At 37.4% G+C, this 27892-nt stretch overlaps 1 long non-coding RNA gene across 1 annotated transcript; it reads left to right on the top strand.

Annotated features, from left to right (window-relative positions):
- The first annotated feature begins 242 nt into the window (after positions 1-242).
- Positions 243-8115, top strand: LOC115601204. Its single transcript, XR_003989260.1, has 3 exons — positions 243-629; positions 2358-2473; positions 6929-8115. It is a non-coding gene; the product is annotated as an uncharacterized LOC115601204 (long non-coding RNA).
- The last annotated feature ends 19777 nt before the right edge of the window (positions 8116-27892 follow it).

The raw sequence follows: 27892 nt of genomic DNA, 5'->3' as shown, positions 1-27892 counted from the left end.
GACGTATGTAATATTTTAACCACCTGCTCTAACAGAAACAGTTGAAATGAAATAACATCCCACAGATAAATGTCTACTCTTCAGAAATATTTGCATCTTAATATTTATGTTCAGTAACCATCTTGGTTTCTTGGCTTCTACCCAGCAACAAGAGACCGAATTGTATGCAAATTACATTATCCCTTAATTGAAAAAACTGCATGGACTCTAATGGTAAATATTGTGTCTGTTTTATTTTCAAGCTGAACTGCATGAATGACCCTGTGATTCAAAGCAGCAACCTCTGCACATAAAAACTGCTATCTGCTCCTCTCTTGACGTGTTGTCAGTCACCACCACAGCAATGGCAATACTTCTACCAACTTTACAAGAAAAAGAGCCAAATCCAACATACAGGAACTGAATTCTGTGCTCAATTAGAGTGATTGTTTTGCACCTTTTTTTTTTTTTTAATATATTGCTTTTGATAATAGACTATTTTGCCAGAATAGCCATCTGTTGATCTCACTCATCTAGACAGAACAAAAGCATTGCCTTCTGCCAAATATTTGATTAAAAGGATTACAATTAGCTTTTCTGTTTCCACTGGGACTTCAACTGACATGTTCTTGTCATCTTAAACAAACCAGGTAACACAGTATTTATTACAGATTCAGCAATGTGGGAGATCGCATCATCTAGGTAACTGCATCATTTGCTTTGACTCATTAGTTAAAAATGGTCTTTATTCATAATACAGATTTTCCTACCTATTCAAAATCTAATGTTAGTTGTACAAGGTGTATAACTAATCCAAAATCAGAGAAAATAGCTTCAAACAGAAAAAACTTTTACAGAATATTTAATACTGTTTAATTTCAGAATAGACCCACAGCTGAAGAGGTATTTTTCCATTCAAAAATTAGGTATAAATGTCAGACATTGATGTCCCTCTCTTGTTCTGTCTCTGTTTCCCATTTACAATCCTGTTCCTTCCTGAAACAAATGTAAAATCCAGTGGTGAAATGCTGTAATTACATGTCTCCAAAGAAACAAGCAATTTTGAGAAATAAATTTGCTTACTCATGACGAGATACTTAAAAATGCACGAATAGTCAGTAAAAAAGTGTAATTCTGTGTTGTCATTTAGTGTATAAGGCTGTCTAAATGTAGAAGATACATGCATTAGTTCAACTGAAAATGACACAGTTTTGTTTCTCACAGATGTCAGAAACCCCCTGAATCTTCTGTCGATCTCCTGGCTTTTATTCTTTTCTCCTACTTCTCATGCTGAGCCGTTTGTTCCTCAGGAGATTCCTGAAGAATCAGCCATAAATACTCTCTGCAGCATGTGACATTTCATTCTGTTATTCAGGATACCAGTTTTGAAGGCTTGATTTGAGAATCTGTGCAGCAGATAGATCTATTATTTGAAGCCTCTCCTGTGCTTAATCAGTAATATTCAATACAAGGTGTGGTGTTAGATTTCAGAACTACAGGCTTCTCAAACTGGAGATAACTTGCAGCAACTAGTACTGTCCAAAGGTTTAGCCTGAGATTAAACAAAGCTCTCTTATTTCAATAATAATAACAACAACAATAGCTGTAAACATTGAATGCATCTAAAAGGGATGTGGGCAATTCTTCGTAATTCATGGTTTTGTCTAAGATGATGTAAGTCACTGAGAAGATCTCAGATACTGGCTGTAAAAGTCCAAGTCTCCTTTCATTTCTATATCACTACAACAGTATTGACTTCCAGTGAGATATTCTCATTTTTCATTACTGCAGCTGACTGGACAAAGAGACAAGAATCACAGGATCCCAATATTGTATAATTATAATAGCACTAGCAGTTGTAAAGGATATTAAAGGAGATGATGTAACCTATTCCAAAAACAGCTAACACAGTGTATAATGTCCAGACATCTGCTTTCAGATGCCTAGTCTATTAACAGCAACCATTCTTCCTCTCCAAAAAAAGCCCAATTTTTTAAAGTTTGTAAAGATATTCCTAGAGGACTTCCCTTATTATTCTCTTTTATAATAGCAAAAATGATCCAAAATACTACTTCTGTGTCACAGGTTAGAGTTTCTCAATCTCTGTTATATCTTTATGAGCCAAGTAAAGACCAACCCTGTCATGTATGGTCAGTCCCTGTTAACATTTTGCAACAGTTTGGACAACACAATTTGAGTGTTATATGGGGCAATCCCGAGCCTTGAGGTTTGGATATATTGTGAAATATCAATAGTTATTTAAACCAACTGAAATAATTTCTGTTGCTCAGAGACTCTTCTTACTTCTCCTTTCTTTGCTTTCATTTCCTTCCTTCTCCTTGACTTCTAACAGCTTCTTTTCTATTTCTTCCTTTCAGGCTTACATCAAGATTTCTGCTTTCCTAACACACCACTCAAAGAAATGACCTTTGTGACAGATGTTACTCTTGGAAACCTTCCTCTACATCTATTGCTCCTGGTCTGTAATAGTGCAGTAAGTTACAAGTGTGTACCTCTAGACCAAGAAAGACCCACTGAAAGAAATCTAAACTTATAAAGTAAAACTACAATGAAGATAAGCCAGAGAAACAATTTGGTTTAAATATAAAATTCAGAGTCCAAGTATCTGTGCAGCTTCAGGGAATCTGGAGCTGAATTCATTCTTTATTTGAAGTCATTTAATGAAAATTTTGGTGAACTGTGAAGCAGGATGATATAACAATACCTTCTGCTCCTGAGTTTCATTTGTACTTTTAGCTCTATCCAGTCAAATATCCCCTAGGGCAGTAGTGATAACTGAAGCAGTATAAACCTGATAACTTTTAACATCAGGGTTCTTGCACTCACAGTTTTGGAAACAGTTTACATACACATCTCTCCACAAATATTTTGTTTAACTAATAATTTTATTTATATTACATTGTTAAATATAGAATTTATTTTGAGAGCTTTTGTATTTTATTAGGAAAATGCACACAACTTCCGTCTTTTAATGCATTCCCCAAATCTGTAGACTACAGAAGTAATTGTTTAGTTGAGTGTCTCTAGCCAGTAAAAACTAATTGGTGCCATCTTGTGGAAAGTAAAGAAAATACAAAACCAATCAATCGTTCTTTGTCACATCCTGTATAATTGTGCACTAAATTTTCCCTTTTTCTTCTCTTGCCTTTTCTCTACCTCTCCATACGTGTCATTTTGCTACAGTTTGAAGTCTACCTCAGTTCTAACGAGAAACCAGTACAGCTGAAAGACGTTACATTAAAACAATAATTTAAGCAATCTACAGAAAAAGAACAATCTGTAATACCAACTATGGTCATATTAAAATACAAAATATAGAACAACCAGTTAAACTTATGAAACTAGGTTGAGTTACAGCTTGCTTCTTTGGCACACGTAAGCTAAAAGCAACATTATGGACAGGTTCTTTTTGGCATAAGCATCACTGTGGTAGCACAAAGCTTGGCAAAGAGACATATGCTAGATTTTCAGTGGAAGCATTTGTCTTTCATAGTAACTGGAATTTCTAATGCTCTTTGGCTTCCAACTTCTTATTAGAATGAGGTTAACAATTTTTTTCTGTAGAATGTTTCATGTCAGTTTTGCTATCCCAGCTATGACACTGTTTCAGCACTGCAATTTGCAGTAATCCCCAACTGCCACCATGAACTGATTAGGAAGATTTCCAGAATGTGATGAAATCTACAGTCCATCTGTGATTCACAGGCATCCCAAAGTGGAGCTGAAGTTGAAAAATTCCACCCTGGTGCTTTTAATTTTCCACCATTTTAGCGATGTTCTTGTAATGAGGTAACTAGAAAAATAATAAACAGATATTAAAAAAATGTATATTTCCTGTAAGGAGTGTCTGGGAGCCTACAAGACTCAGAAATGCCTTGAAGACCCTCATCCTAGGCTAGATTATTTCTTTCTACAGAAAATGTATGGGAGAATATCATATTGAGGATTAGCAATGGAATAGTTGCAAGAAAATTTCTGACACCCAAATATCCATATAGAATACAGAAAGCATGGCCCTTCTGGGGGAAGGCTTGTGACACTCCTTGGTTATGCATTTCCATCTTTTAACCTTGAGTGTTCCCCTTTAATCCAGTTTCAAGATCAAATCATCCTCTAGCTGTTTTGAGGAACTCCCTTTAAAAATGCACTCTGCTATTCCGGAGTAGTAGTAGAAAAGACAAGCTCTGCATTACACTCTTTCATTTCAAAGCTCTTGCAGGGGTGCTGTGAGATGGGGGTAATATATAGTCCCCCGGCTTCCATCAACATTTTTCTAACACCAGCACCTCCCGAAAGAAAATCAGTGGAAATCAGTATATGTCCTTTCTTCAGTCAAGGGTACACAGCAGGGGCAAGCGCATTGAAACTTTCATATTCCTTCCACTCAGAGACCTCCCCAGCGCCAAGCTCAGCACACTCTGTGTCTCTTTAATGAAGCTTCATAAGGCACAAGACCTCTCCTTTCTGTGGACCATGCTGTCTCTGCGAAAATCACTGCTCCTCTTGGTTTACATTCTCTGCAAAGACAGACAAGGAGCTCAGCGTGAAATTTCACCTGAAATTGCATTCAACACACAACAGCTAATTGGAAGAGTATTTCAGGCCTTTGTGTGCACTGAACTGCATATTGTAAATGCCTCCTAAATAGCTTATTATATGCTTAAGAATGTCAATAAACAATTTTCTAATCAGATGCCTCCATCTGAAAACATACTGTACTATCTTGCTTTCCAGAATCTTAAAGCAGATTCTGACAGAATCTTAGGTTACTGAAACAGGTTTGAACACCGACTGTTTCTTTTGTCCATGTGAAATTATACTTCAAATTTATCCCTTAGTCTCAATAACTTAATTGTGCAAATGGAAACCTAGTAACTAAAATTTCATGGCTGGAGTATCGGCTTAGTACAGTCATTATGGAAAAGGAAAGATGGAATATATCTGTCACCTGTTTTTTCAAACTCAAGATCAAAGATGTAGCCATACTGAATAGTTTTGCCTTCCTTTGTCTATGCTGAAAGGAAAAATCCCACATCTGAAATGGCTGAAGATAATCATGAAATGAGATTCAGTGTGGCAAGTAGTTGGATGAAAAAAAATAGGGATGATTATGAAAATGTAAGGATTATTTGTTCTGAAAGTTTCTTGGTAAAATCCTTCAATTTTTCATTTCAAACAGTATCTTTCATTAAGATTAATCAACATTTCACAGAACCATATAAAGCCCTAGACTCACGGTACCTGCAGATGTTATTTAACCTAACTCTGTGCCATAAGTCATGTTAAACTATACCTTCAGCATATATAACTCTGGTTTGTTTAACTTGGTCCTAAGGACCTGCAGTGGTGGAAAAATTACAGCAACACCAGGAAATCTGTTCCAGTTTCTTACAGTCCTTATTGTTGACACGTTTATCCCACTGTTTAACCCAGATTTTCCCTCCAGCAAACGTGCTATTCAGCTTGGACATGTAGAACAGTTTTTCCCTTTCCTTTTAGCAAAAGCCTTTACAAATTGGGGATTTATATTCCTCAACATTTTGCTTTTCCTGCAGCTGTTCAAGCTTCCCCTCTAGATCACACTGTCTAGGCCTTTGAACATCTCTGTAGCTCTCACTCTTATTGATCCACATTTCCCCTGAAGCATGGTGCCAAATGCCCTATCAATGCCCAAATACCTTACAAATGCAGTATAGAAGGAAAAGACTGTTTCATGATCCCAAAGTTTCTGCTTCTTTCTATAGAACCTGTATTCTTTATTCAAGCATATGACTCTGCACATGGTCAGCTTTGCAAACTACTATGAATGCAGATGGTGCTCTAGGAAACTGTTGCCCAAGTGGTTGGCTCACATTCTGCATTTGCGCCGTTGCCAATTTCAGCCTAGACACAGACTTGTAAATTTGAAGTTACAAGTTTTGTAGCTGGCTTTGGAATTTCATCCTTCCCCCCTGCCCCACTAAATGAGTTCTCCAATTCGGTGTGGGTGAGGTGCCTGCCCTGGCCAGCAGCTCCACAGGTGCCCCCTGCATCCCACGAGGATCTCAGCCTGGGGCATCTCACCATGGAGGTGCAGCCTGGCCCCATGGGGAAACTGAGGCACGATGCGCAGCACGGCACAGGGGGCTGGTTGGAGATGTGCCATAGGGAGCTGTGCCATCCTGGCTCCCCAGCCAGTAAGGATCCAAATGGCCAAGGGCTGGCACTTCCCCCAGCCAGGGCCAGAGCCAGGGTGTGCCATGATTCATTTCTGGGCCCCTCACTGCAAGACAGACACTGAGGTGCTGGAGCGGGTCCAGAGAAGGGCAATGGAGCTGGTGAAGGGCCTGGAGCACAAGTCTGATGAGGAACAGCTGAGGGAACTGGGGGGTTTAGTGTGGAGAAGAGAAGGCTCAGGGGGAACCTTATCGCTCTCTACAACTACCTGAAAGGAGGATGGAGCCAGGAGGTGGCAGGTCTCTGCTCCCAGGGAACAAGGGATAGCACAGGAGGAAACAGCCTCAAGCTGCACCAGGGGAGGTTTAGACTGGATATTATGGACAATCTCTTCCCTGAAAGAGTGGTCAGGCATTGGAATGGGCTGCCCAGGGCAGTGGTGGAATCACCATACCTGGAAGTGTTCACAAACTGTGTAGATGAGGCCCTCAGTGACATGGGTTAGTGGTGGCCACAGCAGTGCTGGGGTAAAGGTTGGACTTGATGATCTTAGAGGTCTTTTCCAACCCGATTGATTCTATTATTCTATGATTTTGCATTCTCACATAGTTCTCCTGCATACTAGAGGCTCTAGATTCCAGCTGTCACATGTAATTATAATGATCATATTCTCTGCACATAGGAGAGAGCACAATAGTATTTTCACAACGTTTATGAAACCTGAAGTACTACATTGTCTTTGAAAATGACCAATTTTTCTCCTGTTTTTCAGGTGCTGAAAAAGGAACCCTCTATTTCGAGGAGTCGCCGTATACAAATTTACAAAACTTCCTTCCTGACGGTTATTTCTACTCATAACTAAACCTTCTTGTTAGCAAGAGCAAGTAGGGGTTCTCTAAGATATATTTAGCTTCCCCAGATTGAATCTCTTTGCACTGCAAGGTTTCACTCTGAGAATCTTTGTTCCAATGAACTGAAAAAGGGATACTGTACTGTTAAATGGGTAGATTGTGCAGGAATATCTGGTGTACTACAAGTATGTTTGCAAGAGACCTGTTTCATTATTTCCTCACATTTGCTATGAAAGGGTTCAGGGTTACAAAATTGAATGCTCATTCCACACATCATGACTCATTAATCCATAATCACTTTCAGCTGTATTTTGTAAGGCTGTATTTACTTTTTTCAATAAAAATATATGACATATCCAGCCTTAGCTACGGAGACTGTTCTTGAATTTGGCTTTTCATTCAAAAAAGCATGGACTAATTTGAACTTTTTGCTGTCTTTTTAGTAGGGTAAGTTGCATTTGTACTGCTTTGTTTTCTTTTTTCGGCCTTGTTATCTGTCCGAGTGTCTACAGTGTCTTGACTATAGCACATAGTCAAGAATGCTACATGATTGCATTCCAGGTGGAAAGAAGCTAGGTTTTAGTGGTGCCAGGATATTTTTTGTGCAGTTTGCTTACGCAGTTAGCCTCCTCACTTCCTTTTTGTGACCATGCCACAAACTACAAAGGTTGTTCGATATATTCAGATATTTCTAAGGAGGAAATACCTTGAAGCAACAGGTAGATATAAACAAAAAAAATCTTTCATATTGCACAGAACTTCAGTCCAGTCAGCTGGAATTGGTTCAGTGTTTATATACCTGACAAAACATTCTTGTTTCCCAGTATGTACATGTAGGTGTGAGTATAAGCATACACGTGTTCTATGGTTTTATTGTATGCATGTGCTTCAAGAAATACTTTCAATAGCATATAGGCCATTTTGGTGTTAAAACCAATGGAAATGGAACATTATTCTTTTGATATCTGTTTTAGGAAATAATGAAAATTATGTAAAAATAGATGTCTGAACTTTTCTTCATTTGCTGTTGTGTTGCCAAGATGTTTCTCAGGAGAGCTGAAAGTTTATGTACTTTGCAGTTAATTTTCATTAAATTCTGAAATAATCAGAAGCTGAGTGAGTAGGATTTCAGTTCCGTATATAAACAGTATTGCTGGGTAGAGAAAAGCATATGGCCTGTGGAAGCATCTACTTATCCTTGTAGCATGTATCATCACACCAAGGTTTTCTGCATAGCTGCTTCTTTCAGTAATCAAAACAAAATATGATTGATTATAAATCTTTCAAAGAAAGACCAACGAAAAGCATGTCTTTGATAAAGAAGTGTTTTGTGTCATATTCAACTACTGATGAAGGATTTACACAATATACACAATATAAAATGTTTCATTGTATATAGAACCAGTTAAAGCTTGAATCCCTTTTTTATCTTGTAACACAGGATAAAAAGAAGGACATCTGTCAAGAAAAGTAATTGGAAAACAGAATTATCTACTTGAAAGGCTGTTTTCTTTTGTGGCTCCCATTCATATTTTTAAATGAAAAGTGATCTGTGTATTGTCTTAGAAATACAGGTGAAACAATTCAAGAAATAACATACCTCATTGAAGTACTGCAGAAAGAGTTCAAAACCGTAAAAATGATTAGTGGTTTCAGAGCTCACTCTATCACATAGGAATATTTTATTCTACAATCTCTCTTCCCTTCCCCCCATGACAAGAGATTCAACACCATAAACCAGAAACAAAAATTTCTTACAATATTCAAACATGGTAACATTATGGCTGACAGTTATGTACTACATACATACTGTTGGTTTTACGGGTAGCATTCATTTATGCTTAAATATGGAAAGGCAAGTAAACTTCTCTGCATGGTTTTTGTTCATCATCTAGAAGGAATTCTCACACAGGAGAAACAGAAAGCAACCTCCAATAAAATTCTTCTATCCATACGTGTGAGATGCACCTTTAAATTTTACCAAAGGAAACTGATGTGTCACTCTTGTTTTAGTGAAGCTGATGTCTAATGGAGATAATGTAGAGGGAAAATAATATTTAAAATAGCAAATATCCTCTATGAAAACACCAATGTGAGGACACCTTGAGAACGTCTTCGAGGTTTTTAGATAATAACTGAAATCTCCTCCTAAGTGTTGTATTCTGAAAAATGAAGCATTAAGTTACACACACGTCCCACTGAACTCAGTAATGAATTGAGGACTAGTTAAGTTTTTCTACCTATATCGACCTGTGATTAAATAATTTTTTGTTTTAATAAATAGACTTTTTTCTAAGATATCTTTAAATAAGTTGTGGCCTAAAAAGGAAATCTCCATTTTTCTTTTTTGTTTAGTAAAACCTGAAAAGTAAATATTTTATATACATAGAAGTCTAGGTTTAAAAGTTAATTTTACCCCAGCTAAAGCAAAGAGGAATGATTAAAACTGCTAAAATCAGTTGCAGAAATGTAATGTGACCTATTCCTTTTAATTCACACACACACACAAAGTCTTTAAGATATTTTTTCTCACTGACAGATTTACCTCTGTTCTTTAAACAGCACCAAGTAATTACTCCAGCCTATTGCAAATCTTTTGCCTGGAAAAAATACAAAAATTAATTAATTATCTCAGACAGAAATGTACCATTTTGCCCAAAAGATTGTATCTCTTGTTAAAAACACAGGACTTTTTTTTCTCTTCACAGTGCTGATTTTGCTATAGAGTCACTGTAATGAAAATAAATTTCATATCTGGGTAAAAAGAAAGTATCTTCACAGAGAGAGCTTTACAGTGGCTGTAAAAATCTCTGCAAAGATCTCATGGAACTTTTCCCAGGAGATGACTAACTGCCAGTTCTCTTTTTCAAAGTGCAGGCAGTTACCTTGGTCACTTGTATTAGTTACGGCTTTGCAAGAGCTATGCAGTGATCTTCTGCCTAAAGCAGTAAGATTCAAAACAACGAGGTGCTGTCTGGATCAACATGCTCACCACAGATTTCATCCAAGACCCAGCTGGAGTCACAGTGTCTATGGGAAACTTTTACATATTTTCCTGATGTGGTGGGTTAACCTCATCCCAAATCCAAGCACACACACGGATACTCGCTCACTCCTCTTCTTGGCCAGTGGGACAGGTGAGGGAATAGGAAGAACAAAAGCAAGAAAACTCATGGGTCAAGATAAAGACAACTTAATAGGAGAATGAAAGAGAACAATAAAAGAAGTGATGTAAAGACAACTGCTCACCATCTCCCACAAGCAAATTGGTTGCTCAGCCACTCTGAGTGATGGACACCTTAGAAGCCAAAACCACTCCACACCTTCTACCTCCAGATTTCATTACTGACCCTGACATGATAGAGTATGGAATATCCCTTTAGCCAGCTGGCATCACCTCTCCTGGCTGTGTCCCCTCCCAGGTTTAATTTTTTTTTTTTTTTTCCCTATAAAATAAAGAGAAAGGCATCTTATTTTCCTATGGATTCATGTCTGCAGCAGCTACCTGCAAATAATTTTTGTATGTGACAAGATCCATATACAAACATGAAAAACAACTTGTGGTTATTCTTCCTCAGTAAAGATGGTATTGTTTCTATTGATGATTCCAACTGGCTTACCACTACTTGTCTGGATTGAGGTCTTAAAGCACTAGTCTTTGCGAGGCAATGCTAAGGAGAAATAGCTGATAGGTAGAGATGTAGCTCTGAACAACATTATCAGCCAAGAGTACAAAACTTCTGCCGAAGTATCCTCATAAGGGCTTTAATAAATTAATGTGTACATTTAATAAGAACAAGAAGGAGCCTTGTAAAATCCTGAAGGTGTAACTTCCTACTAACACTCTTTGTCAGTGTTGTCAGAAAAGGAGCATATTCTCTCAAGGTTAGCTATGGGACTAAAATTTCATGATCAGTACTAAATAGCCAACAGATAGATACACGAGTGTGATACAAGACTTTAATTCCCTACAGAGATCAAGGCAGCCAGGCAGAAAAACAGTCAACTGCAGTAAATGAGAGACTGGAGATCTCTAGCCTGACTGCACCACATTTTCCTCATGAGAATAAAGTGGAAGAATTGAAGTAGATAGGCAGCAGGGAAAGGTGTCTAGAAAAGGTAGTTTCTCTGCTTGTGATGCCACTGCTGCCTTTATAAGGCAGAAGGTTAGTTCCCTAACTTTGTGGAAGGTCAAACTGCAACGTACACAGACTTGGCCAGTATTAGAATATTTGCATTGCCTAAACATACAGCTTAGAATTTATCCCAAGCATTAGCGGCCATCTCTTTATAATTCCTTCAAGTTCTGAAGGAATGAGTGATTCGTGGTGCTCACAGTTACTGAGTTACTCTCTCTAAGAATTGATTTCCTACAACACAGCAACCTTGGCAGCCTGCTCAGTAGCATGCCCATTATTTTGTACTGGATGATTCACTGCTCTCTCTAACAGTATCTTAAAGTTAGAAAAATTATTTAAATTTAAAACAGATATCTGTTTACCAGATAATATAAACCCAAATCTGTTTACCAGATAGCAAATGGTAAATCAGTGGTATCTGTGGGACATTCCTTTCTTTCTGCTTCTATTTGTAGGGGTTAATTCATGTAAAAAGAAGAGCAGAATTAAGCTAAGTGTAGATATAAGAATATTGGATTCTGTATTTCTCACTCCGTATGAAAGCCATAGTAGCATACATTCTTTTATTCACCCCAAAAATAGTACTCCTAGAAATTAAATTTTCATTGTTTTCTAAGAATCAGAAGTAATCTCTAAAATATATACCTAGCATTTACATTGTGTTTTCCTTGGTACATTTTTTTATTGGCTCATCAATATTTAAACTGTGATACTTGCTAACTTCTCAGGTCCCAGATACAGAGGTATGGGACACAAGCAGAATTCTGCACACGTCTTTAACCAGACTATTCCAGAATTTTGTTTTCATCATGTTATCAAATTCTATATACACTTAGTCATGTGAGGACTGAGAAAAATGCACAGGGATTGTCTTACAAACTTTACTCATGTCCTACTTTTCTTAAGTTAGAAACAATATATCCAATTTATCTACTTAATATAAATTCTAAGAGAAACAAATAAAATTATGTTCTTTTGATTTTGCAGCAGCTGATTTCCCAGAGGAACAGCCAAGGCCAAAATGTGACTTCATCACTAACATAGTAATTTGTTTAAATCAACATGCAAAAAATTTGAGAATGCAGTAGCAACCCCTTTTTTGTAGAATAGTGCAATATATCCCTAATTAAATTTATGTATTGCTTGAAGTATAAGGAGAAAAAGAAGAAGAACTGGGGTATAATATAGATCAGAACAAATACACAGAAAATTAAAAAATTAAAACAACCCTCCAGTTTGGTGGGAAGGAGAAGAATCAAATAGAGCTATTCGGATAAAGGTGACAGTCTGACTGACAGGCCAGAAAATGATCTTGTCAACATTTCCTAAGGACTACAGTCTGTGAACTCTTGCAGTTTAAGTCCAGCCGGTAACTCAGCACCATGCAGCTGCTCGCTCACCCTCCCTATTCACCACCCCCTCAGCCAGGATGGGAGGAGAATCAAAAGAATGTAAACCCCATGGCTTGAGATGATAAGAACAATTTAATAACTAAAGCACAATAAATTACTACTACTACTACTAATAATAATAATTATAAGAGAAATAAAGGGAGAGAATATAAAACTAAAAAGGGAAAGGAAGAAAAACCAATAACCATAAGTGCTGCACAATACAATTGCTCACCACCCACTGACCAATACCCAGCCTGACCCAAGCAGCGATCTGTGCCTTCCAGGTAACTCCCCCAGTTTATATACTGGGCATGATGTGCTGTGGTATGGAATACCCCTTTGGCTAGTTTGGGTCAGGTGTCCTGTCTCTGCTCCCTTCTCACTGGCAGAGCATGAGAGACAGAAAAGTCCTTGATCAGGGTAAGCATTACTTAGCAACAACTAAAAACATCAGTGTGTTATCAGCATTGCTCTCAGACTAAAGCCAAAACACAGCACTGCACCAGTTGCTAGGATTTAAAAAAAAAATAGCTGTTACAGCTGAACTCAGGACAGGACCCATGAAAGTGAGAAAGGGTAGGAGATGAATTAACAAACCTATCCTCGCAGTTTTGGACAATAGTGGGAATGACAGTATAACTTGGAATGGGAGCAGAGGGGATTTTAAAGAAAAGATGGGGAATTTGTTTCTTTCCATGGTATGTGGACATAATGGGGGGAAGGGGTAGAGACAAAATGAAGTGCAGGAATATAGTTTTGGACTGAAATCCTGTTTTAAGTGCAACCAGTTTAGAAATACATCTTTTGCGGTTTCCTTTTATCTGAAAAGTAACTTCTCCTACAGCAAACGAAATGGCTTCAGTTCCAATCCTGCTAGCAACAAGGAGCAGTTTATGTCAAGAAACTTCCTCAATGAATCATTGCTTAACAAAACATTAATATCTTATTTTGCTATAAGATTTCTAAGAAAAAGTAACAGCTGGGTGGAAGACTTCTGATTGTGAAATTTGGGAAACTTTTATAATATCTAGTATTTAGTTTCTCCATTTTCATCTTTTTCCTCAGTTGCTACTGAAATCACTGAGGATAGAAACTCTGTTTGTGAACGGAAACTCCATTATACTCACAAAATGTGTTTCCATCCATGCAAATGCCAACATAAAAAAATTAGGTTTCCCTTGCTGCTAGGCCATGTGAAATCAGCCGTCTGGCCTCACTGCTATTTTAACAGTCTAGTTCTTGTGCAATTACTAATTCCTGAAAACAGAAAATAGAGTGGCCCACAAACAAACCTGATTTTAACTCCAGTTCAGTGAAGGAGCTTGTGCCTCCACAAATCAGTAAAGATCCAAGATAGGCACAACAAAGATGGAGTAAACATGGGCTGCCAGGCCTGTCCCATGGGAACTACTGGACCTCACTGGGTCCTGGCATGGAGGAGGAAGAGGCTGCAGAAGAGCCCAAGTGCTATTATATTATTGAAAATTGAATTGAAACAATAAATAATAAACTCCTAAATAAAGTCTTCAAGAAGTTTCATTTGCATGCAGTGGCAGAAAGGCGTGTATATTAAAAAAGGCACTGCCTAGGGACCGAAAATTATTGCTGGTCTCACTATACACCTGTCCTGGGAACTTCCAAATTGAATAGGAAGCTTTCTCAAAGATGTTATTCCCGTTGCTTCGATTCTGTTAAGTAAACATAATGCCTAAAGCATACTTGGAAACCAGCACATGAGCTCTAATTGCTGTGCATTAGGATCTGAGTTGAAATGATTTCGGAAACTGAGCTAAACTCAAGACTTCCACATGTGTTTCTTTAGATCCGCATCTTTGCTAACGATGAATTCTTGGTAATACAAAGTCTGCTTGTGTTTTTTAAACTCTGAGTATCTATGACTTAAACTCACTATCAAATGGCTAACATCCAGTCCAGCAACACCATTTCATTCTAAAGTAATACATTAGGTATGTAAATTATACACCTATACTGTTTCCTCTCTCTTGAATTTGAGCCAGCTTATTCTCTGTCTTGACAATGCCATTGGCCAGGGTGTCATAGGATATAAATGAAGACGCTGCCATTAAGATACTCTATTTACCCTAGCTTTACTGTGGTTTACTGCCTTTAAATCTTCAGGTAATTGTTTTAACTGGACACCAGCAAAATAACTTATTTCTGAAACAATGTTCCAAGCAGTGGCATTGATTTTTTTGTATTTACATTCTCCACTCCTGGCTGCTAACCAAGTAGCTTTGTGAAATTGCACTGGCTAAGATGGAACAAAACTACTCATCCTTACCTCCAGCTTAAGCCGACTGAAACCCAAACTGATTTTTGAGAACAGGAATGGAGCGTTGAAACATGAGAAAATTACTTCCTTGTCGCTAAAAATTTGGCTAAGTGAAGTCTGGTATAAAGGAAGGAATTTAGTTAAATGCAGCACTGTTCATAAATTGAGAAGTTCAAAGCAACTAGCATGAATAGGGTGAACAGCATTTAAAAACCAGTACTGAAGGTTTCATAGAATGTGCAATGACTGGTTTTTAGTATTTGTGTAAAAAGGTAATTTTTATTCAAGTAACAACAGTGTGTATATTTTCTACAGTGTTTTACTGACTTTATTGTTCGTACACACTTAAAAGGAAAATCCAGTAAGAACAATACAATATTTCTGTCAGTATTAGCAAGCATGAATGAGATCCAGCTCAGAACTTCTCTGCAGAAAAAATCCAAAGAGTACAGAACCAGGAAACTGGCAGAGCAGGGATGGAAAGCCTTGAAGAATCAGGCCACAAAGAAGGTGGGGGACATCGTGGCATGTCTGCTGCTGATGAGAGGATTTGGTCTTCCTGACATAGTTGTTATCCCTGACATTTCAGCTTCAGTCTTGTCAGGAAAAACTGCATCCAGCCTGCCTTTTGAGGGCTTTGCATTGATAAAGTAGTTATGGGCAGTTTGCTTATTTTCTTGTGTCTACAATTGTGTTTGTTCATATAGAAAGCTTTGTATGTTTATTGTATTTTCAGAGATAAAGATTCTGTCAAACTCTGGAGGAAGAAATGGGAGATAGGAGAGGCTAGAGAGAAATGGAAGAAGTATAAGGAACTTCCCAAGAGCCCACTTGCACAGGTGTCCCTGTCTGATTTATCACTGGTCTAAGGTTCCTTTAGAGGGGTATGCAATGATAGCTAAAGAACTGGCCTCTGCTTTTCCACACCTGCTAGCACAAACACATCTTTTGAAATATTATGCAGTGCTCATAACTGTCAGTGCAATATATTATTTTTGGTAATAGTCCATGTCTGGGCAAACAAATGGGCTAGTTTAGTATGTATAAATGATTGCAAAATTAACTGTAGCAGGGGTGACTCAGAGTTGCATAGCTTCTTCTCTGTGTTTCCAGTTGCAAATCAGGAAATACCCCTCTTCTAGAACCATCACTGAGACTGGATGCTTCCTTTTTGCTCCAACATGGGTTCCGTCATAGAGGCACAGTTAGCCCTTAAGTGCAATGTTGTCAGAAAGAGCCAATGCTAGAAAGTCATAGTTGAAGGAAAACATTTCTTCTTGCCAATGAATTCCATTGTGTTTCCTGCTAATGAGTTCATCTGTATTCTCCCAAAATGTAGCTGAGGTCTGGGTACCTGCTAGTTTCTGTTAACAATAGGAAGGTAGGAATTTTACAGGTATTCTATTATGTGAGAGGTTTCAGTTTTAATTGCAGCTAATTCCAGAAATAGTATCTATCAAAGTGGCTTTCTTACAGTCAGTTGAAATATGCCCCCCAAATAAATCAAACCTCAAACTTTTTAGTATTAAGGTAAGATACCAGTAGGACCGCAAAATATATGACTGATTTCATTATACGCACCACATATGAAACATAGTAATAAATGAATTACCATAATAGAGATTATCACAGTGTTCAGCAGAACCTGAAGTTCTAAAGAGCAGTTGCGATACTTACTGAAGCTGGAGCCACAGACATTATCAGAATTTCTAGCCATTGCGCAGATCGCTATAAATTTTCAGCAGTTTGGCAGTTCACCCATTTCCCAAAAATGTTTACTTATTTTAAAAACATAAATGTCAAAGTTGAGAAAGAATAAATTTAACTCCTTTATGTCCAAACAAAATGCACTTGTTACATGGATGAGAATAGGACATGCAGTTCTCTACTTATATGACCTCAGACAAGTAAAACTGCTCATATCTATTGCTTGTTTCTCAATTGAAGACTAAAAGGTATGTTCTAATACCAATCGCAATTTTTTAAAACTTTTTGAACTGAAGCTCCCATACCAAATGGGAACCTGAGTGACCAATAATCAAACAACCAAGCTCTTTGTCCTCCTCACTGACTTTATGCAGCAACGTAGTCAAGCTTCTCTTTGGCTTGTGCCTTAGAAATTTACTTTACAAACTGCTCTGTCACTAATAGGTGCTAGACAACCTACCCTTGCTTGCTAACCCTTCTTGTTGCCAAACATTTTATGGAATTGTGGTTGTTTTCACTGGAGACATGCCCTGAGAAGGCCATTGTCTTCTGTTGATCCTATCACTCAGATTTCCGGGGCACAGGCAAATAAATTCTTAACACATTGCTGCAACTTTAACAGGACAACTGCTTTGTAGCTGGCTGAAACATAGATACTGATCTAAACCCTGCTGACTCATAGCGCTGACTAGACCTGATGCCTGTACTTTCAATTTATGTTGAAATCACAGGGTAATGACCACTACTATAATTGAGAACATTATTCATCTTTAGCCATAATGTGTTCTTAGGCCTCTAAAAGCTAGAAATTAAGTTCAAATAACAGATAACTGAAAGATATTTTATGCATTGAACGCCTTTCTCTTTTTTGTAAAACCTTTTTATAAGACAAATTTGCACTTTCAATTTTGTTAAATCAACAAGATAGGAAAAGAGAAATACAGATTTTAAAGTATTTCTTTGAAGTAACAAGCAAACATTTTCTTAAATACTTTATGAAGAAAAAATTTGTTGTCTAAATCAACTAAACTTCAAGTGGTAGTCAAGTGGTAGATTGCAAGCAGATGAAGACCAAAGCAGTAGCAGCAAGTTAGGTATTTCCAGAGCATACCAATGTCTGTGAATACAAAATGAAACAAAACAGTAGTGAAATAAAGCAATTATTTCAAAATCCTGATTCATCCCATCATGCAGAATGTGTAAAAGATAATAAGGCCCTGCAAAAGCCTGTGGGTGGTTTTGTTTGATTGTTTTTTCCCATCTTAGCAGTCCATTTATAGCCATCTCCTTGAACTTCCAAGCATCACAAAGGCCAAGTGAAATTCCTCTTAACTTTGTACACTTGAAAAATTCATGTGCACACTGTTGTCTCTCAGAATCAGTGTGTTTCTTTAGTTCTTTAACTTCATGTGAGCCACATTTTTATACCAGCACTTCTGTCTCACGTAGCAAGACATACAACAACATCTGTATTACTTGGAAGAGGAATTTAAGAAAATTCTCCAGCTATTATCTATTTTAGAAACACAGAAAATTGTCAGCTTGAGACACGCTACTAGTTTATATTTCCTAAAATGTTATACTCTCAATATTCACATAAATCTATTTTTAATTGTATTTTTTGAACAAAAATAGGATTATGGAAAAAAAGCAGACTGCTTTCTCAAACTTCCAAATAATTTTCAAAGAATTGTGAAGTGATAAACATGTATTTATTTAGTTAAAAATAAAAGCTCATTGCTTCAACATTTGAATTGAATTTAATACTTACAACATGGAATCTAAACTTACTGTTACATAAATTCTTGGAAAAGTTCTCATTCAGATATGTAGATTTGAACTAAAGCTGCTTTTATAAATTAGTGCTTAAGAAGTTAAATAAAAGTAGATTAAAAGGAGTTTGAAACATCACACACGAAAATGTTATGTGAATTGTGTCAATAACATGTATTTATAAAAAACTTAAAGTATTTAACAGGTATAGCTGGCTGGACCTACCTTCACAATGATATCAACAAAAAGGATGAATTGAGAAAGTTAACATTAGTACAAGTAGGGCATGGGATATGAGTTACCTCTCCCTTTAAAACTATTTTTTTTTCCTCTCCCCTTCTTCCTCATCCTCTCCACATATTTGCAGAAGACATGTCCTACAGATTTGACCCATCAGTTTATTTCTTAAGGTCAAAGCCAAAATTTTGGAATGCTTAACTTGGTTCTGAAAGAGAGCCTAGGTCCCTGTGGAGTAACTTTAGCATACAGGGTCATGCATGGGTGAAGACTGCCTTCAAATTTTCCTCAGACTAGATGTTACTAGTAAACCCATGGGGTGACTGATTGGGTAGAAGTTCATTTTTCACAACTACTACTGTATTTAGTTACACTTTCTGATGCACATTTACTGCATTGCTGGATTTAGCTTAATATTCATGGCCAAATCAATTGATAAATTAAATTAAATTAATTTTACTTGTAAGATAACAATTTATGGATTGCCATATAATTTATAAATTGGGCAAACTGTATTTATGAAATGAATTTTAAAAGATTACAGTAATGTTGCCCCTGAAAAATAAATACCATAAGGAGTTTCATAAAATATCCAGCATCTTTATTGTTTCATCTCGCAAAAACATTTGATCATGAAAATATTTTAAGGTAAATAACTTCATGTTAACTTTTAATATTTGCATATTATGTTTTACTTTAGAATTATATATTTTATATTAATTTTCATTTATTTTCCCTGGCTTAAACTAATAAAACCTGAAAATTACAAAATTTTCAGAACTGTATTACTTCCCTGTTTCCACATAATGAATTTTCCTGCTACTAGAGGCACTCAGGTATTTTATTAAAATCAATGAATGGTGTCCCTTTACATGCTCTGAAAAGTATTTCCTAGGCAGTTTCACTGCATTCATGGAATAATATTGCAGTCATTGAGAGTATGTACATTCTTGATGGTGAATCACATTGTAGTGTTCCTACTCACACAGGTGAACCATTAATGTCGAGGTAATTATTAGAGTGGGCAAAGTATATGAAATGAGTATAGCCAAAGGAAAAAAATCCTTGCTCATTGATGTAAGTGAAGCTGAAGGACAATCTTCAGCTTCAATGCTGTCAGGTTTTCATTCTGATGATATTCTTACATCAAGCTTTTAAAGTAACTCCAGTCAATTTGATATCTACTTCTGGCATACTTGAGCTGAGGATCAGTATTTGTAATTCTACCCTAAAAATCTTCTTGAAAAGTTCCTTTTACCTTCTCCTGGACTTACAAATTTAAACTTCTCTTTTGGGATTTACACATTTAAACACATATTTCAAATGTATATCATAGTTACACTTTTGTTTTTCATATACTTTTAAATGCTCTTCCCAGAAACTGGTGCATTAAGCTATATGCGTAGTTCCCCAAGGGAACACATCTCTCAAGAGGATTTGATTTAAAATTCTTTGCTTGTGAAGAGTTAGATAATTGTTTGTTGAAAAATGTTTGGTGCCACACCAGTTTGAAATGTCAGCTGGGGCATGTGTTAGCATAACTTGTAATTAAAATACATAAACATGTTAGCATGTTGTAATCGTGACAGCTACCATCAGTAGCAAAAATAATGGAATCACAGCAAGGACAAGTTAAGATGGTACCAGGTTTGCCAGAAAATTCCTGATGTGTTATCTCTACAAAGTAGTTTGAGTTACTATATTTAAACAAGTTCAGTTTGTTTTCTTTCTCAGGTTGTAGCATCTATCTCTCAGATTCCCTGCAAGTCTTCATTTATTTAGAATGCTCTCCATTCGGTTTAATTCCTCCTCAAAGTTTCCCTCGGATGACTAGCACTCTTCCAAAGAGAATATATTCTAAGAGGAACCAGTTTGCCACTTTCTCCTTGGTACTAATCTAGTATTCTGAAATGTTTTTAAAGTCAGAATGAATTTTAACAATTTTAACAATTAAATCTTCTGCAGCTGCATGGGTGTGAGCTGCATGCTTAGAACAACTGAAAAAACAAGGTAACACTAAGACTGCTAATAACTTATAGTTGGAGGCAAAATAATAGGACATTGAAACAGACACAGTAAAATAATTGTGTCCCCACAACTGTTTGTCATTTCCATCTATGCAATGGTGTGAAACAAAAGAAGAAAAGCACGCAATAGCAGCTAAAGAAATAACAGGTGGGAGAGATGCTCATCTGGTGCTATTTAATGTAATGTAGAAGAAAATTTGAACAAATACTCATGAGTTATTTATTAATCAGATCAGTCAGGTACTCCAGTGCACCTCCCATCCCATCTTCTCCAAGTTTTCCCACCTGTGCTCATAGTGAGTTCCCTGGATCAACCTCTGGAAGCAGAGCTGCCTAAGCAGGAGCTGGGAGAAGTCTCACCGGGCCCTGTCCTGCTTCCCCTGGGAGGTGCCACTGCCTGCTTTGCTGCTGCCCTCAGTGCTGCCCAGCCCTCGCACAGCAGCAAGTGTTGCTGCTCCCTGACAAGACCAATCATGAATGTACTTCCATCATGTGCATGAGTCTAACAGTGATGTATCTATACTGTCTCCAAGACTCTGCCACTAATTGTTTTCTTGCCTTCTGTAACAGTTTCCATTATCTTCCCTGTTCTTTTTCTTATGACAGTCCCTCAGCCAGGTTCCAAACGTCCATCCTGTGTTTCTGATGCCACACAGAAAGCACTTGGGGATGTCCTCTCAGTTTTAAGGCATCCACAGTTACTCTTGAGAGTTTGACTCTCTTCTGGTGATGTATCCTAAGGCATCTCAGGTCTGAGGGCCAGCAGGACACCAACTGGCTCTGACCAGTCTCGTGGGGGTCTCCACTGACACCCTTGCTCATGGCACAGGGCTCCAGGGAGGGTGCAAAGGGAGGCTGCCATAAGGCTGCTGGCCATGTTGTTACCCTTCGCTCCTGGCTCTCTGTCCCTTATGCAGTCACTGCCCCTTGCTGCTTCCTGACCTTAGGTTAAGAGTTATAGCTACCTTGTCCCTCAAACAACTGTTGTTTCTTAACAGTCCTATCTAGTGCATTTGATTCCCTCATGACTTTCTTCCAGTTTGGACATTTTGCTCCTTCAGGCCTCCTGAGGTTTCACAACCTCTATGTGTCAGTGCTGATGTCTCCACCAGGAGAATTCAGGCTTTTTATGGGGAAACCTGAGTACACTGGAAACAAATTAGGATCTCAACTGATCTTCACCTGTTGAGAGGTGTTGACTAGTAGTAGATAGGTTCTTAAGCTGTTTTGTTCTCCTGGGCCTCCCTTTACTAAATCCTTTGCTCAGCTGCATAGGTGAAAAGAGCAAGGCAGCACTTGTAGCCCAGTAAATGAGGCTGCCATTGCATACTCTTTGTGTCTAGCTGAAGAGACAGCGTTAGGACTTGTTAGGCTTTGTACAGACTTGCTGGCCTGGATGCTAATGGCTTGCTACATTTCCCCCCACAATCCAAACTGAAGCCATGGACCTTGAGACCCAGGATGTGTGTGGAAGTGTGAATATAACACCAAAGAAGGGGTTGACACTAAGAACTTGTGCATATTGTTTTTAACAGTATACAAGTTGAACTATGAATGTTAAAACCATGGTGATTGGACAAACAATAATTCCTTGATTAGACTGCTAAGACAGTGTGTCTATTTTGCCTACAACAAGATTGAGCTTAGCAAATATTGTAAATTCAAGCAAGCTCCTCTAACTTGGATCCCATAAACTGGTGACAGCATGAAGTGCCCCCAGATCTGTAAAAATCTTGCCATGCATTGCTGATTGTAAGTCTCCTGCAACTTCTGATGGGTATACTATACCTTCTCCTGTCGTATTTAGTCACTTAATAATGGCTGCAGTCCTCTGATCCTTTTCTGCCCTATTGTTCTGTCACTGTGTTTTGGCTGTTAAGCAGATTTAGTATAAGGGTTTGTTTTTTAAAGTCTTATGCTGAATGTAGCCCTCTCTTTCTGCAAGGATCTTTTAACATTACCTACTTCAGTAACTTAGTGTATGATGTAAATATATAAATGTGATTTAGTTGATGGAAGGCCATCAGTTTGGCTTCTGTTGTCTCAGATCTTCAGCTTCTCTACCAGATCACCTTCATTAAAATGGGTAATGATGACCAGGATATTTTAGTTATGTGCCCCAAACCAGAAATCTTCTCATTCTACTACATTACTCATTGCAAAAGTCCAAACAAAAACATAGTACAAAACTAAACTGTGTATGAAGAAACTTTTAAAACTGGTAGATAAATTCCCTCAATCAGAAATTAAGAAATGTTCATGTATTATTAAGCTTTCTTCTAAACAACTCCTATGATTCTATGTAAAAACTAAAATGTAATCTAAATTACTGTGCTATGGACCTCTAAAGCAATCATTTTATCCACGACTTCTTAAAAATACACCATTTAACGAAGATTAACATTTCTTTTCTAGCCAAACAAACCACTTACTTACTAAAAAATCTTTGCAAAAAAAAAAAAAATCCTGCTATGGATTAACTTCATAATTTGGCTACTGCATCTGGTAAAAACTAACATACAAAGGGATTGTTTGGATTTTTTTCCTTACATCTATTTTATATATCCTGTAAATCAAAGCTACCTGATCAACCTGATATCCAGTGGACTGCTGAGCAGGAAAATTGCTTTTTCTTTTTTCTTTTTTTTTTTCAATTACAGCTTCTAATTTTTGTATTTGCTTTTTAATTTCACAATTTTATAGTTTTTCTAGGTTAATAGAAATATAAAAGGCAATCATCAGCTGGAAAGATTAATTTTTGGAGTTTTATCTGTGCAAAGCAACTTTTAAAACTTAATTTGTTAATAGGTTATTTTTTTGATAGAGATATTCCAGGGAATTCATCAACTTTTCATGCACAAATTCTCTTTTTTGTAATATATTTTAATACTTTCCAGCTTTTATATTTCACATATATAATTAGCATGAATAAGCGCATAAATTAAAAAAGACCCTGCCCAGGAAGAATTCACAGAAACATTATTTTTGGCCAGGAAGATAATAGTTAGTGAATGAAATCAGATTTAAGTCTCCTAAACAAACAGAAGTTTTATGTATTTAGAAAGAGGGAAAATCCCTGAAAAACCCATGGCAAGTTATGCTGCATCAATAAAAACACGGAACAGAATTGCGTAATTTCAGCTTTATTACACTTACTAGTCAAAATTTCCTGTAAAAGGCTGTAACAGTTTGAAATATTTGACATTAAAACACTTCTGAAAATCAAAGCAGTAAGTTCAGGATTTATATATTTATCTGAATATATACCTGACATCTAGACAGAAACAGCTAGCTGGTAAGAATCCTTGTTCATGCACTGTTTGACTATAATTTGCAAAACTGCTACAAACCCCATATAATCTTGATCCCTTGAATTGCAAAGAATCATATCAACATATATGTGTCATATCAACAGAGCCATCCCTCAAAACATAGCGGACTTTCCAAAAATGGAAAACATCCTTGCCTCAGAAAAATCTGAGATTCCTGAGAAAACTCAGGTATCATCTCTTCTGTCAGTGTTTTAGACAGGATATTCATCAGGAATAGCAATAAAACTGCCCAAATTTAACAATTATATGACTTTGTCACCTATTTTGCAGGGATGCCTCTAACACACTACCAAGTTTCTTTCTGTAAACATTTTTTCCAGAGATTTTTTTAAAGCCCAAATGGAGAGATTCAGTATACTCCCTAGATGCACTTTCATAGGAACGTTCTCTGTTAGTAAAGAGGCAAAGTCAATAGTAACTAAAACTGACATGAGATAATTATACCATCCCATCCCCAAAAAGTCAGGTTTTTTTCTGCTGCTTAAATCTTTTTTTTGCGACAGATGACAGAATCAGAGTGGTCAAGGTTGGCAGGGACCTCTGGAGGTCATCTGGTCTAACCACTTGCAACTGTGGTGGTCCTTCACTGGACTCTCTATTAGCTCAATTTCTATGATGTTCTGGGGAGAACTGGACACACTATTCCAGGTGTGGCCTCACCAGTGCTGAGTAGAAGTGAGCTTTGGATGAAGCCAGTGAAGCAGAACGAACACAGAAGGGGTGTGCATTTTCACCTGCCACATGAATGTTATAAATAGGTTAAACTCACACCTATAAGGAAAAAAAAAAAAAAAAAAAAAAAGATTTGCCAACATGGTGAGCACCTAAGAGAGAAAATTTGTGGATTTGCCTGTTCCTGCTCTGTACATGTAGAATTTACTTATCATCATAAATGATGACTACCTGCCTACCACTAGAGGTCACGTATTTGCTGATGAAACAAACTGTGAAGCAGACAAAATTGAAGATTTGCTTTTGTTAAAACTGGGCACCAGGCAGAAAGAAAACCTAAAAGACTGCCCAGTTCTAGAAAACATTGAAACTAGTGTTTCTGAAGAGAAATGAAAGAATTAGTTCTTCTCCATTAATCTACTCATCAGATTCCAAGAGTAGAAAGTAATCCATGGAATTTATTATGTGAAAAATCAGTGACTGTGATTAGGGATTTGTCCCATTAGCTCTGAATATGTTTATAGGTCAAACAACACAAAGTTTACAGAAAACATGCAAAGTTTGATTAGAATTAATAGATTACGGCATTGAGATAAAAACAGGACATGTCTTGGGTTTTCACACTGCGGCATATTTATCAGACAGTTTAACAAATGATGGGAATAACTATAGGAACTATAGGAATTAATTGTAGGATACTGGTTTAAGTATCCTAACCAAGTGAACAAACCTGTATACACTTCAATGTATTTCACTGCAGGGTAGGTTGGTTGGACTTCTCAAGGATGAAAAAGGCACAAAAGAACAGAAGATCCATTACTAATGTCTTAATGAAGACAATAATTCAAGAAAATGTCTCCTTTGCCATATATTCAAAACAGAGGAAAGTTGATATTGCTTCTTTGGGCCTACAATTAGACACAGGGCTAATTGTGCAGATTAAGAGCTACATTACCTTAACTAACATAGGCACAAGACTTTTAAACAAGCAAAGAGGTTATGGCAGCTTTGGCAGAAGCACATAACTGCCCTGAGGCACAATGTAATTTAGAGATACCTTGAGCTATTTTACATCCAACAGCAGAAGAGTACACAGCTGTAGGATTGCTTTGTTCACTTTCAAAAGAATGTGTTCAAAAAGAAACAAAACCAGATAATTTTTGCATAAAAACTAGAAAGCTACACACAATCAAAATGCTGATTTTACACAGTTTCCAAAAAAGCTCAACATTAGGATTTAAATGAAATTCAAATTTTACTAGAAATATGAAACAATGAAGATAGTCAAGAGAAAAGATAACTAATGTTTCAAATGCCTGGTTCTGCCAAGTCAGGCAGGCTAATTTCTACCCTATTATGACTCTCTCTGGGTGCTAGCATACCCCAATCCACATGCCTCTTCAAAGCAGGGAAATATACTTGGTAGAGGTGTTAACTACATCGTTAAATACCACAATGTAGATAAAAATTCAAGACCCGACGCTTTTCACCACTGGGGGGGGAAAAAAAAAAGAAAAAAAGGCAGACACAAAGGAAGATTATTCATTTAAAAAGGCAGCACTGTTTTCCCACAGCTTCGAGTGAATTCTGACCCAGGCCAAATAACTGAAAATTCTGTGGAGACAGCTACCACAGTAGACATAAAATAATCCATAGAGGAAAAAGATTTTATTTGGAGTGCCCAAATATCAGAAATAAAGTTGTGGAAGTATTTGACATCTGAAAAATTCAGCAAACACTGAAAAGCTGCTTGGAAAATTAGTTTGTTAGGATCCCAGGTAATCTACTTTGCATCTTATTTTATAGCTGGTAGAGTCAAAGGGAGCATTGTACTGACGAAATGTGTCATATTTCTGGGAGATAATCTTCTTACAAGGTGAGAGTGGGTCTGTGCACCACTTGGCCTTTAAATGAAGGGGATAGCTTCGAGATGGTTGACAAAGAATATTTTAAATATGCATTTTTTGGTCTTATCTGATGGCAAACTCGATCACTTTTGCAATTCAGAGAATGGCAGTTCTCAGACTTTTTGAAAAGCAACTCTGTTTCCTAAACAAATCCACAGGTCTTATCTAGCATTCCTGTGGTGGGCTTATGTCTGATCAAAAACGTGACACAATGCAACTGCACATTGCACAATGCGATGCAACTTGAGAACTCCTATGACTTGTGAGACTGCAGAAGCTGTAGCTGATCAAATACAATACTGTGAAGGCAGAAGAAGGCTACATGTTATAATCCTTCCATAAATTTAGCAGATTTTTCTTTAAAATACTTGCTTGCCTCTCTGCAAGGTATTCCAGTATGAATTTTATGATATTATTCTGAGTCAACCACCATTTTTTTTGCCTAGAATGTAGTTTCCCACTACAGGAAAAAAGTTCCTTCACAGGAACTTTGGATCAGAAGAAGATGACCTAGTTAATCCATTTTCATATCCTTATCCTAGTCATAATTTGATCAAGCTCCACCTAAACTTTTAAAATTCACTAAATCCATTAGAATTTTTGCAGAAAGCAGCTTATAGAACAACTTCAGCAGGTCTCCATTAGCTGTGATAGCTAATGAACACAAAAATTGTAGGTCATATTTGCCTTTTCTATGAACAACCTCCACCTAGATCAACAGATTATTTACCTCTCACTCTATTACCATTTGTATCCAAGCACTCTAAATACCTCACTGGAAACCAGTTGTATCTTGCTGTTTTCAGGCAGGTCACCTATTCAGTCTTGAATGTCAGGAATTTAAACTTCTTTAATAGCTTGTAATGATACAACAGTATCATAGCAGTTTATAAAAGCCAGTTGGATCTCTGTAAATTGCTTGTGGAGCAACAACAGTATCGCTCAGGAAATATAACCAGTTCAAAAATACATCATATTTTATTCCCTCTCTCTCTTCCTATCCCTGTGCCTTTTTCCTAAAATCACAGAATCAGTTAGGTTGGAAAAGACCTCTAAGATCATCAAGTCCAACCGTTCCCCAGCACTGCCAAGGCCACCACTACCCCACGCCACCGAGGGCCTCGTCTACACAGTTTGTGAACACTTCCAGGGACAGTGATCTCACCACTGCCCTGGGCAGCCTGTTCCAATGCCTGACCACCCTCTCGGGGAAGAAATTGTCCATAACATCCAGCCTAAACCTCCCCTGGTGCAGCTTGAGGCCATTTCCTCTTGTCCTATCCCTTGTTCCTTGGGAGCAGAGACCAGCCACCTCCTGGCTCCATCCTCCTTTCAGGTAGTTGTAGAGAGCAATAAGGTCCACCCTGAGCCTTCTCTTCTCCAGATTGAACACCCCCAGTTCTC

Source organism: Strigops habroptila, chromosome Z, assembly GCF_004027225.2.
Source record: "Strigops habroptila isolate Jane chromosome Z, bStrHab1.2.pri, whole genome shotgun sequence".
Lineage (NCBI taxonomy): Eukaryota > Metazoa > Chordata > Aves > Psittaciformes > Psittacidae > Strigops > Strigops habroptila.
The sequence above is the reverse complement of the archived record's forward strand: the minus strand, read 5'-3'. Positions and strand labels throughout refer to the sequence as shown.